Here is a 13,905-nt window from a genome sequence, read left to right on the forward strand (position 1 = left end):
AGAAATCATCACTAAAACTGACTCAAGAAATAACAGAAAAAACATGAATATATCTATATAACCGATAAAGAAACTGAATAAACATTCTAGAATCTACATACAAAATCAGCAGGCCAGACAATTTTGCAGACAAATTCTACCTAAATTTCACAGAACAAATGTTTGCTTTCTTATGCCCCTGAAGAATAGATGAGTTCTATCATATACAAATTATTCTAGAGCAGTGAATCTGAAACCTGGCTTCACATTACAGTCCCCTGGGGAACAGTTTAAAATATTGATGCCTGGATCCACCTCCAGAGATTGATTTATTTGGCATGGGCCAAAAAATACTGAACACTATTTTATAAACAAACAAAAACCAAAAAAACCCCGAAAACTCCCCAAGTAATCCAAATGTGCATCTGGGAATCACTGAACTAGTGAATAAAATAATAAATAGATAAAGCTAGCCAAGTCATTTTTTGAGGCAAATACAAACTTGATACAAAATCCTAACTTGGACAATACAAGAAGAAAATCATAGATCAATCTCATTTATATATAGATGTAAACATTCTGAAGAAAATAGTATAAAACCAAATAAAACATGCATTAAAAAACACATGATGGTGCCCCTGGGTGGCCCAGTGGGTGAAGCATAATGCCTCTTGATTTCAGCTCAGGTCATGATCTCAGGGTCGTGAGATTGAGGAGCCCCACGATGGGCTCTGAGCTCCATGGGGAGTCTGCTGGAGATTCTCTCTCTCCCTCTCCCCTTCCCCTTCCTCACCCCACGCACTCTCTCTCTCTCTAAAATAAATCAAATATTTAAAAAAAAACACACAAGATGACAATGTGTGGCTTGACCTAGGAGTGCAAAGATCTTTTAAACTGATAAGAACAGATGCTACACTTGATCTTAGCCAAAAGGCCAAGAAGTGATGCAAAGATCTTTTAACATTAAAATATTTATTATTAAAAATCATAATTTTAACAGCTTAAGGGGGAAAATCTTATCATAATGTGGATACAGAATTTTTTTGGAGAAAATCCAAAGTCCACTGAAGAATGAAATAACTTTTAGCAAACTACAAATATATGGGATCTTCCTTAACCTGATAAGAGATATCAACCCCCAAATAAACAGCAGACATGTTACTTGCTGGGAAAACTTTCAAAATGCAGGTTTCCTTTTAAAGTTGAGAAAGTGACAAGAATGACATATTGTTGCTTTTATTAAGCATATACTAGAGATCCTAGCTGGTGCAGAGACAAGGAAGATAACGTGTGCAACTGAATGTGAAGGACCACAACTGTGATCATTCACAGGTGACAATGCCGTAAGAGATGACCAATGTAAAGAGCTGTACCATGCTTGTTGATAGGGAGTAAATATTTTAAAGTCCACAGTTGTTTCCCAGTTAATCAATAAATTCAAGGGAATTCCAATTTAAGTTCTAAAAGGGGATTTCACAGAAATGGACAGACGGACTCTGAAATTCATTTGGAGACATCAAAGACCTAAAAAGAATCAAGAAACTGTCAAAGAATGATTAAAAAGAGGGAGAATTTTCCCTACCAGGTATCAAGATTCATCATAAAGCTATAGTAATTAACATAGTGGTTGCTAAATTGGGGATAAGCGAATAAAACAATGGAACAGAATAGAAAGCCTAGAAAAAGACTGATATTTATACAGCAACTTGATATATGTTAGAGATAGCATGGCTACTCTGTGTGGGCAGAATGTACTATTTAATAAATAGTGCTGTGACAATTTGCTATTTATTTGGAAAAAGACCATGAAAATCCTACCCCACATCACATAGAAAAATAATTCCTTGTGATTCAAATACCTGAATTTGACAATACAAACTTAAAAATTTTTAGAGCATGGAAAATATTTTCACATCATTGAATTAGGATATGATTTTTTTAACAAAACCTAAAATACTACAAGCCATAAAGGCAATCGTTGATAAATATGCTACATTAAAATTAAAAACTTGTGTATATCATAAAATGTCATAAACTTAAAAGACAAGTCACAGATTTGGGACAGATATTTACTGCATATATAACACTCAAAGGATTTCAGTCAAGAATAAATAATCCCAACAATCCATAACTCAAAAACAGCCAGCAATGCAATAAAAAATGAACAAGTGATATGAATAGACAATTCACAAAGAGAACTTCAAATTTACACAATTATATGTAATAAGTAGTAAAAATATAAATATAGGCATCTATGTGGGTAAATCCTGAAAGTATAATATTGAACAACAAAAGTCAGTTGGAAAAGGAGCCTATTTAGGTAAAAATTTTAAAGTCCACAAAACAATACTTCATAGTGTGGGTAGTTGTAAACATATGCAGAAAATATAGAAAATGCAGGTAAATTACATACACCAATTTCAGCAGAGGCAGGGAAGGGAAAGGGATGAAGGTCAGTCTTTAGCTATATATGTAACTGTATTTATGGGAAAAAAAACAAGTAAATATGGCAAAATGTTTGTGTCTGTTAAATCTGTGTGTTTGATTAATGGGTGCTTGTTATAGTAAATTTATATACTCTTCTTATGTTTGAAATATATCATGATTTAGATTACATTAAAGGGGCACGTGGGTGGCTCGTCAGTTGAGTGTCTGACTCTTGGTTTCCGCTCAGGTCATGATCTCAGGATCGTGGTATCCAGCCCCTCATCAGGCTCTGAGCTCAGTGGGGGAGTGTGCTTGAGATTTTCCCTTTCCCTCTCCTTCTGCCCCCAACCCCCGCTCTCTCTCCCTCTCTCTCAAATAAATAAATCTAAAGAAATAAATCAATTACATTGAACAATGTTTAAACCTTAAGTGATTATAAGAAGATATGGGTGAATATTTATCTGCTCTTGGGAGAAGGGAAGACCTTTTAAATATGAAAGAAAAATCATAAAGGAAAAGATTGATAAATGTGACTACATAAAAAGGTAAAAACACTTCAGGGGCACCTGAGTGGCTCAGTTGGTTAAGCGTCTGGCTCTTGATTTCAGCTCAGGCCATGGTCTCGGGGTGGTGAGACTGAGCTCCACGCGGGGCTCCATGCTGAGCACAGCGTCGGCTTGAGATTCTCTACCTCTGCCCCTGCCCCGCCCCTCCACTCCTGCTGTTTCGATCAAATAAATAAATAAATGTTTAAAAAAAAAAGACACTTCAAAAATTGTTAATTACAAAAGTGAAGAAAATATTTATAATATACATATATAAATTATATATGTAAATAGATATATAAAATCAGTAATGTTAATGTAAGAAAGCATTCTCAGTATCAATTTGTTCATCAAATGTGAACAATATTAATAAACAAGAATACTTAAGGTTGATGAGTATGCAGTGAGATCAGCACTGTTATTAGCTGCTAGTGGGAATTTAAAGTGGCTGATCTTTGGGGAAAGCAATAGATAATACTAAAAAGAGCATTAAAATTGTTCATACTAAAAATAGACATTAACCTGATAAAAGTTATGATCTCAGGGATGAGATGGCAGAAATGATTTACATGTCCTATGTTCTACCCTTCTTTATTTTTTTTAGTACCTGGTTTATTTTGTTTTTATACTTTAAACTCAAAATTCCTTTTTAATTTAAACATTTCAATAAAAAACCAGGTTGTATCTTTTAACCTCTAATTCCACTTCTAAAGACACCTTCCTAGGGAAATAATTAGACGTGTGCACAAATCTTAATATGCCGAGTGATCCTTATAAGTTTTATAATATCAAAACATAGACAGTCTAAATATTAAACATTAGAGGAATAATTCAATACATTATGGAGCAGACAGAAGGGAGTAGTATTATGATATTTTAAAATATGTTTTTAAAAATTACCACGCAAGAAAATGCTTACTACATGATTGTAAGGAAGAGGAAAGGATAGCTCAGTGATACTATTCAGTGTCAAGTTAATGAAAAAAGCTTTGAAATGTAATCTAAGTTGAGAAGGGGACAAATGGTTTTTGTTATAATAAGACCACGCTTATGCTGACAAGGGAGTGATTCATCTCCTATGTAGACCCGATGAAGGATTTGGGCAGGAAAGAAATTCCCCCTGTGAGATGTGCTTTTTTAAGTTATTTTTTATTTTGTTCTGCCCAAGAATATAAAAATATCTAATAGCAGACTGCAAGCCAGAACAGAGATTCACCCTGACATTCTTCCTCCACCATTCCCTCCTCCATTTATAGTATTCAGAACTCACCCCTCTCCCTCTACCTGGCAGAACAGCTTTAACTGACAACCCATGTTGGAGACCAACAATTTACAAGAGGAGAGAGAGAGAGAGAGAGATTGGCATTGTCCTGGAACTTGCAAATGGCAGACCCAGAGGAAACAGGGGAAGCAGGGACTTCAGGAGGAAGGAATAAAGTTAAAAGGACAAAAATGAAAAGAAGAGAAGAAAGAGAAGACATTCCCCTTCACACAGCTAGAAGAAAAACCCTCCCAGGACAAACCCAAAAGTGGAGTCACCCCCCCCCCAAGTGAAGAAGGCAGAACACGAGAGAAAAATCAGTGTCTCACCAACCAACATTACAGACACTGTCTGCTACTACTCCCCTATCTCCCCTATCTAGTTTGGATTAATCACCAGAAGCCTTGGGGAAAGAATAGTTTGAACTCTTTTCTTGCAAATTTCTGTGATGTTCACTTGTGAGGGTCATAAGATGACTGCTATCGGGAGGGAAATATTCATTCCCACTCCCACAGGAGGGCAAAGAATGGTCGACAGGGCTTTGGGGAGATATGCCAAAAAGACAATAACTAAGCCAGAACATTTGCCCTTGATCTCCAACTCCTCTGAGAATATCTAAAGATAAATCATATGGACCAAAAAATAAGAAGCCTACCATACAGCGTATGTACACATAAAATATATCATGTATGAATGCATAAAAAAAGGAGCAAAAGGCGAGACACCAAAATACTAGTGTCTTCCCAGGGTTTGAAATTACAAGTGATTTTTATTTTCTTATGAAGGACAGAATTTTAAAATATTAATCGATGCTTGTTTTCCTTCTTGATAATCCTTTCTGCCCTGCAGTACATTCCACAATTAAAATTAGACACTAGCTCTGAAGCTTATTGCCCCAGGGAAGGGAGGACAAAAAATAACCCAGGGAAACAATGAGTCAAAATTTTTACATTTGAGTTTCAAAATAAAACTGTCAAGTCCTTAGCTAGGAGAAGAAACTGAAAGCCAAAGAAACTTTGATTTGCTGGAATGAGGCACCCAAGAGAGAAAAATAACATTTTGGAATTCTAAAAACTTGCTATTCATAAAGACTGGTGGACCCAGGGTTTATATCATAAGCCATTTAGTAAGGAAGAATTTGTAATGATATAGGAGGGGTTTCCCAGCCATAAAAAGAAAAAAGAATCCCTTCTGTACTGGTAGATGTTTGGAGAAGTTGGAGAGACTAAAGATGCCCTCTCCCCAAGTCAAAAGCCACTGAAATGAGGATGAAAAGTTAAAAAAAAAAAGTCAGATCTATTTGAGAATTGTACATGTGCCGCATTTCTCAACTGCATCTTTTGGAGGAGGCAGCCTTTAAGAATGCCCCTGGTGCCAGTGGAATGGCTGTGTTGGAGTAGAAATGGCAGCGTGGCATGTCTAGGCACAAAGAGACTTGATGCATTGCCACTTTTTCCTGAATCTTCCTTGGCTTCCATAGTGTGTGTAGGTGATCTGAAATGTTCCCATGTGTCTGAAAGGAGCAAGGAAAATTACCAAGAATTGAGAAACAGTATGTCTGCCAGGGTGTTATCATACCCCAGGGCCAAGGAACCGAGTAGCAGAAGGGGCAAGTGGACAGCCGAAGTCTGAAGCTAGTGAACTTGACTGAATCTCAGCTACTGAGTTTATCTATATGAACTGAAAAGGAGGTCCAATTAGCCTGAGATTACTGGTAGGCTTCCCATTGCCCCGCTTACCTTACCCCCAAACCACTACTGTGCATTGCCCATGCCAGGAGAAGAACCCAAGTAAGCGCAGAAGGCATGGAATGCAGAGGTGCTGAGACACAAGCCGGGGCTAAACAAGCCACACGCACCTCAGTGGAGGTCAGTCAGGACAGGGGGTTGATGCTCACACCCACAGGAAATTAGAACACCCAGAAGAAAGGAAGAATCAGTTGAGTCCTTCATAAAGGACTGAGTTTAAAATCAGAAATACTTAAGACATATTGTAGAACTAAGTTTACTGCAGAAAATTGAAAAGCAAGTTAAAAGCTAGGTGAATTTCAATTGTAGGGAGATAAAGAACCTTGCAGTCTTGTACAGTTGAGTTGTGATTGTGAAATTTTCTACTTCTACATCTCTTTCAACTTTCTGGAATTTTCCAAAGGTACTGCATATTTACACTTATTCTTTCAAACCTGAACAAAACAAACATTAAAATAAAGCTATTTGGAAATGTCTTTTCAAAGATGCAGATTACCTCATGTTAGTTTTAAAAGTTCTGGGCTGGTAGAAGTCTGAATTTACATCTAGAGGCACCATAAAAGAGGGGGTTCTACTGTCGGCATGCAAAGTGCCTAAGTTAGAGGCTGATAGGGACTTGCTGAACGTATTTTAAATCAACACACATTAAAACTGTTAGAAGTTGCTTAAATCTGTAGGTAAGTGTCTGGAGACAGTATCTTTTGTTCTAAGAGAAAGTGAAAAATTCTTCATCTCAAATAGGGAAAAGAGTGACATTTGATAAACAACTCGGTAAAGGTATAAACAAAGTGTTATGGGAGCAAATGCAGGGGAGTCATGAGTTCCTTGGAGAGGTTCATAAATCTCTTGCAATTTGAATCTGCAAACCTAAACATATAAAGTGATGACAGTGAACACTGATACTTCCTTTTCTTTGACAAATCCCCATAATAGGTGTGTGAGCTGATGTCAAGATAGAGAGGACATAATCAAGGATGCTTCTCGCTGTCCTGGAATATATGTGGTATTACAAAGACTAAACTTTTCCCTGTCATTTTTGGACTCAATCTAGGGGTTGCAAATGCTTAGCACCCTGGCTGACCTGGCTCACAGTCATGTTTATTCTGGCTCACAATTTTCTTTAAAATAAATTTAAAAGTACTTAGGTTTATCATACTCACTCCAAGTCGCCATTGGATACACCAGTCTCTTTCGGAAAATCAACACTTCTTATGGCTAAAAATAAAGACACTAACATAGTACTTGAGTTGAAATTCAAGATCCATCACTTACTAATTAAGTGACCTTTGGGAAATGATTTAACCTCTCTGTGCCTTGGTTGTCTCATCTATAAAATGGGAATAGTAATAGTAGGAATGCGTCACACACAGTAAGCGCTGTGTAAAGATCTGTTAAATAAAATACTGGCTTACCTCTAGCTTAATTATGTTCCCTCCTTGGCCCCTATAAACATTTGGGCTTGTACCTCTGGCTTAATTCTATCCCCAGGAAAGCTCTCACCTTGGCCCTTGATGTAAGCAATTTGGGTGTCCCTCCCTACAGGGTGTGATATGAGGGATCCCAAGAGTTCTTTTCCACATATCTCCCCTATATGTACCACATGACTGACTCATTACCATCATCATAAAAATGTCTTGAGCTCCTTAAACACTGGAGACACTAAGGGACACCAGATGCAATCTGTCTTAAGGGGATGAGTGCCCAGTGAGAGAGCCTGGGATTGTGTAGTTCAATAGAAGGTTGCATATGCTAAATGCTAGATGATTGGCATCTACTGGAGAAAGCAGTGACCCCAGAGGGATGGATCGGGCCAGGTAGGCTTTATAGAAGGTATGGGGCTTGAGCTAGTTCTTGAAGGAAGAGTAGACTTAGATCTGTCTGGGGATTGGAGGAGGGCATTCTGAACAAGAACATATCTGGACGCTTGAGAAATTACACACACATTTACTTTGAGTAGGGAGCAGGTTATGTGTCAGAAATTTTGTTGTGGTTGTTGCAGATTTATTTATTTTTCTTAAGCTTTAGAAACTAGCCTTTGATATATGCTCACCCCCTTCCCTCAGATAGTAAGATACACTCTGACAACTGATATCCTTTTAACTGAAGAAGCTCTCCCTATGTGTCAGAAATTATAGAAGATCTAGGCCCGTAGATGAGGACTGGAGTGTAGAGAGCACTGAATGCTAGATGAAGGGCTCAAGGTTTTATCTTGAAAGCAGTAGGAAGTCAAAGAAGATTCCAGAGCTGGGAGAGGTGGTAGGGAAAGAGTGATGATTTCTACAAAGAAATATTTTATGAAGATTAGTCTATTAGCAAGGTGGAGGATGGACAGGGGCCAGTGGATAGCAGGGAAGTTAAGACACCAGAAAGACTGGGAGACTATTTCAATAAACAGTCTGAGATTGACCTGACCTAGGTCTGGATCAAAGTGGGGCCGAACCTGGAAAGGAAAGGATGTAAACCAAAGACATTATTAAAGAAATGGAGCCTCTCAATTATTTTGCCTAATTAATTTCTTTCTATTCATCCATCAAAATGAAGAATTATCTCTTCAAGAACTCTGTTTTCCCACAGCTTTATGTGCATTTGTCCATATTATAGTATACTAAAATGTTCTGTTATCATGTATGTTTCTTCTTAACCTTAAAAACTCCTACAGGTTATGGGGGTTTTTTATTTAAAGATTTGATTTATCCATTTATTTGAGAGAGAAAGACTAGGGGAGGAGCAGAGGGGGAGGCAGAGGGAGGGGGAAGGAATCTCAAGCATACTTTGCTCTGAGCGTGGAGCCTGACACAGGGCTCAATCTTACGACCCTGAGATCAAAACTGAGCTGAGACCAACAGTTGAATGCTTAACTGACTGAGCCACCCAGGCGCCCCAGGTTATGGGGTTTGTGTGATTTTGTGTGTTTCTCTAGAACCCATCACAGTGCCTGACACATACTAAAGTTTTAAAAAGTGTAAAACTGAACCAAAGAATCAATAGGACTAGATAGCTTTTGAGGAATGGGGAAAGAAGTGGCTTGTGAGGCTGCATGGCTTGGAAGTCTAAGAGAATATGATAAAAAGAATTTGGAAGAGGATCATATGGCGGGGGAAGAAGAAATTTCCAGGTGTAAGGGCTTTGAAAATCTCTTTCTCTCTCTCTCCTTCCCCCACCAACCTCTTCTCCATCCTTTTCCTCTTCCTCTCCTTCCCTCTCTCCTTCCCTCCCTCTCTTAATAATTAAAGTTACTACTTAGGAGGAATAACAAAGCTATATATTTTAATAACTTTGTACACAGTTATTATAAAAACTAAGGAATAGAACCCCATTGGGGAATGGGACACAGGAGCAACTAGTCTGAGATTAGAATATAGACAGAAGCAGAGCATCTGGTGATCTGTATGAAATGGGAGATCAGGGAAACTGAGATGGGATACTAAAAATATAGGGGGCTCTAAAAGAGTAAAGTATTTATTGGCCAATAAAACAATTGGATTAATGTCACCATGACTGTCAGCTTTGGGTTTGACCTACCACTGTCCCTGAAAAGATGAAGTCACATCCTATTAAATGAAATGTAGAAAGGGACATTTCAAATATAGCCATGCTACTTCTAGATTAAGCCTTCCAGGGTCCACAATTATCCTTCCACCTCTGTAGACCCAGGGACACTGCTTGTCTCAGGGACTATCTCTGAAAAAAAATGCAGGAAACTATCTCTTATCTTATGGAGGTGGATGGGTTTCCAAGCTAAAGGAGCTTAGGAAACTAGGCAATTTCCCAGTGGTGAGGCATGGCCTTTTCACTGAACTGCTCCAGAAGTATCTGCTCCCTTTTATCCTGACAGAGAAGTATGAAATGATATGGCTGCTGTCTAATTCTCTGACAATATCAGTACGGCCGTAATGAGTCATCACCATCAGTAAGACACGGACTTTGCACAGGGTGAGGCATACACGGATGCTTCACAAATGTTTCTGGAGTTAACCTGAATTGCACTTGGAGTGGTGGTGATGAATTTGCCCTTATCTAGCTACATGTGGTCAAGGCGCCCAGCCGTGATATTTCTGATCAAGGTTTAGGTACATACAGTGGCCAGAAAATGGAGTAAATAAATGTGGCAAAACTAACGAGGCAGAGCGGAGAACTACAAATTTCGTGGCTTTACAGTGAGATATATCAGGATTTCAGTTCTGGCTTCACCACTTCTAGCTGTGTGAACTTGGGCAAGCTTATTAACATCTATGAGCTCCACTACTGCATCTCCGAAATGAGATTATAATAACACTCACCTCATCACAGTTGTTGTTGGGATTATATTATGTAATCAATAACCATCAGTATGGTGCTGAGAATCAGACAAGCAATATCAGCTTCATGAACTTAGGTACCCTAACCAAGTAAGCAAAGCGTTGTCATCATTACAGCTGGATTGATGAGGTAGACAGATTAATGCCCCTGCAAAGACGTCCATGTCCTAATCCCTAGAACTATTGAAAATGTTACCTTACATGGCAAAGGGGATTTTTCAGCTGTGATTAAATTAAAGATCTTGAGATGGGGAGATTATACGGCATTTTTTTCAGTGGGCTCAATGTAAATACAGTGGTCCCTATAAGAGGGATGCAAGAGGGCCAAAGGCAGAAAAAGGAGAAGTGATGATGGAGGCTGAGATAGAAGTGGTGTGCTTTGAAGATAGGGAAGGGGGCATAAGCCAAAGAGTGCAGGTGGTTCTAGAAGCTGGAAAAAGCAAGGAAATGGATTCTCCCGTAGAGCCTGCCAAAGGAACTTAGCCCTATAGTTGCCTTGATTTTAAGACTTCTTACCTCTACAGCATACTGAGATACCATCTTACGCCAGTTAGAATGGCAAAAATTGACAAGGCAAGAAACAACAATTGTTGGAGAGGACGTGGAGAAAGGGGATCCCTCCTACATTGTTGGTGGGAATGCAAGTTGGTACAGCCACTTTGGAAAACAGTGTGGAGGTCCCGCAAAAAGTTAAAAATTGAGCTACCCTATGATCCAGCCATTGCACTACTGGGTATTTACCCCAAAGATACAGACGTACTGAAGAGAAGGGCCATATGCACCCTAATGTTTATAGCAGCATTGTCCACCATAGCTAAATCGTGGAAGGAGCCAAGATGCACTTCAACAGATGAATGGATGAAGAAGATGTGGTCCCTACATACAATGAAATATTACTCAGCCATCAGAAAGAATGATTACCTAACATTTGCATCAACATGGATGGGACTTGAGGAGATTATGCTAAGTGAAATAAGTCAAGCAGAGAAAGGCAATTATCATATGGCTTCGCTCATTTATGGAACATAAGAAATAGGAAGATCGGTAGGAGAAGGAAGGGAAGAATGAAGGGGGGGTAAACAGAAGGGGGAATGAACCATGAGAGACTATGGACTCTGGGAAACAAACAGGGTTCAGAGGGGAGGGGGGTGGGGGTTGGGATAGACTGGTGATGGGTAGTAAGGAGGGCACGTATTTCATGGTGCACTGGGTGTTATATGCAACTAATGAATCATGGAACACTATACGAAAAACTAATGATGTACTGTATGGTGACTAACATAAGAAAGAAAGAAAGAAAGAAAGAAAGAAAGAAAGAAAGAAAGAAAGAAAGAAAGAAAGAAAGAAAGAAAAGGCTTCTTACCTCTAGAGGCACCTCTGTGGCTCAGTTGGTTGAGCGACCCACTCTTGGTTTCAGCTCAGGTCATGATCTCATGGGTCGTGAGATCAAGCCCCTCATTGGACTCCCTGCTCAGCAGAGTCTGCTTGAGGATTCTCTCCCTCTGCCCCTCCCCTGCCATAAATAAACAAATTTTTTTATAATGATTTTTTATTATATTATGTTAGTCACCATACAGTAAACAAATTCTTTTAAAAAAAAAGACCTACTTCCAGAACATAACAGAATACGTTTGTGTTGTTTTAAGTCACTAGGTCTGTGGTACTTTGTTACAACAGCCATAGGAAACTAATAAATCTGGATTGGTGAAAACAATTAAGTGTCTTATCATCATCCTCCAAAAATCAGCTTTGGGGATGGTATCATCAAATATCTCCACAGTTTGGCACCATAGCAGCTGTTGCCCATATAAGGGCAAAATAAATAAAATAAAATAAAATAAAATAAAATAAAATAAAATAAAATAAAATAAAATAAAACCTGAACTCCTCTTCCAAATCACACAGTATCCCTCTGGAATACAAGCCCTTGATTGTTGTCACTGGTAACATTTCTTAGAACATGGTCCTAGAATGGCTCTGTGGACCCAAAAGAGAAGTTTGTATTGATATTTTTCAACCTTCCTCGTGGATGATTCTCACTCTAGGGCTGCAGAAATAGCAGGAAAGATGGTCATCATTTTTTTTTACCCTGTAAGGAGAAGTGGTCTGCTTTACCCACCTGTGCCTAAGGGGGCACCAGCTGAGTGAGCGGCTGGCACCGTTCCTACAGATAATGCAAATCTTCGGGTCCCTGCTCATCAGAACCCAAGTGCATTTGATGCTGAGGTGACATGGGCACCGTGCCAGCCCTGAATGTGTGCTAGTTGTGCTGCTTTGCTGTGAGACAGAGAGGCAAGATCGCTGAGATTCCATGGAAATATGTCTGGGTAAGTCTCTTGCCATCGTTCCAGGTCCTGTGCATAATTTCAGGAAAAAATGAGACCTTTTGGAATGTTCACTTTCACTAGATTAGGAATGTGCTGCTTTCAATTTTACAAAAACCACTGAAGCACTTTGCTCAATACTGAACCAACGCTGACTTATTTTTGAAAAAGACTAGCTTACCATGTAATGCATTTTAACTGTGAAAAGGATGGTGAGGAATTCTCTCTCTTCTTTCATTATTTTGCATTTTTAAAAATGTAGCATCCAATGTAAAAATCACTATGGACACAGTGTTTACATTTTTCTGCCAGCATCAATAAATTCAGCTTTATTTTTTAAAAAGGCAAGCTTCTGTCTGCTGGAAATAAAACATTTTTTTCAAGTTAATTTTTTATTATTTGAGAATAGTTGACACACAATGTTACCTTAGTTTCAGGTGTACGACATAGTGATTCAACATCCTTATACATTATGCTGTGCTCACTGCAAGTCCAGCTACCCTCCGTCACCATACAGTATCACCAACTATATTCCCTATGCTGTGCCTTGTATTTCTGTGACTTAGTCATTCCTTATGGAGGCCTGTAACTCCCTCTCCCCGGCACCCATTTTGCCCTCTTCCCTCTGGCAATCATGAGTTTGTTCTCTGTATTTATAAGTCTGATTCTGTTTGTTCATTTATTTGTTTTATCTTTTAGATTCCACGTATGAATGAAATCATATGGTATTTGTCTTTCTCCCTCTGACTTACTTCATTTATATTATGCCCTCTAGGTCCATTCATGTTGTTACAAATGGCAAGATCTCATCCTTTTTTATGGAAATAAAATCTTGACCATGAAGTTATTGGGGATAAGTTGTCTTAAATAAATCTAATTATCTCAGAATCAGTACGGTGTAGTGGTTTCCAAAGAACGTGGGATATGGAGTGAGATAGCCTGGATTTGAATCTCAGCTCTGCCACGTGCTTTTGGACACCTGTCTAGGCCTATATGTTTAAAACAGAGGTAACAGTACTAGCCTAGCAGGGTTCTGGGAATTAGGTGAGACCGTGCCTGTGAATCACTTGACCACGAGGCCCAATACATAGTTCTCAGTGAAACCGCTGGTGGTGGTTGTTATTTTTGTTTCTGGTGCTGTTATGCTGATTTCTCACAAATTCAGTTAACCAAGAATTTACTCTATCCTGATCACCTATACTTAATGGGATTTCCAGTGTAAACACAAAAGAAAATAGGTCACAGAAGACAAAATATGACTTTGAGTTTCTTGCTGAGCCATACATCCCCTCCATGGGGTCTTCTTCCCCTCTTCAGTTCTAA

The 13,905-nt window shown here is 38.8% G+C and overlaps 1 pseudogene; it reads right to left on the bottom strand.

The window, feature by feature from the left end:
- Positions 1 to 705: 705 nt before the first annotated feature.
- Positions 706 to 925, bottom strand: LOC113271035 (U2 spliceosomal RNA; annotated as a pseudogene).
- Between the last annotated feature and the right edge of the window lie 12,980 nt (positions 926 to 13,905).

The sequence above is a fragment of the Ursus arctos genome, chromosome X (genome assembly GCF_023065955.2).
Source record: "Ursus arctos isolate Adak ecotype North America chromosome X, UrsArc2.0, whole genome shotgun sequence".
Lineage (NCBI taxonomy): Eukaryota > Metazoa > Chordata > Mammalia > Carnivora > Ursidae > Ursus > Ursus arctos.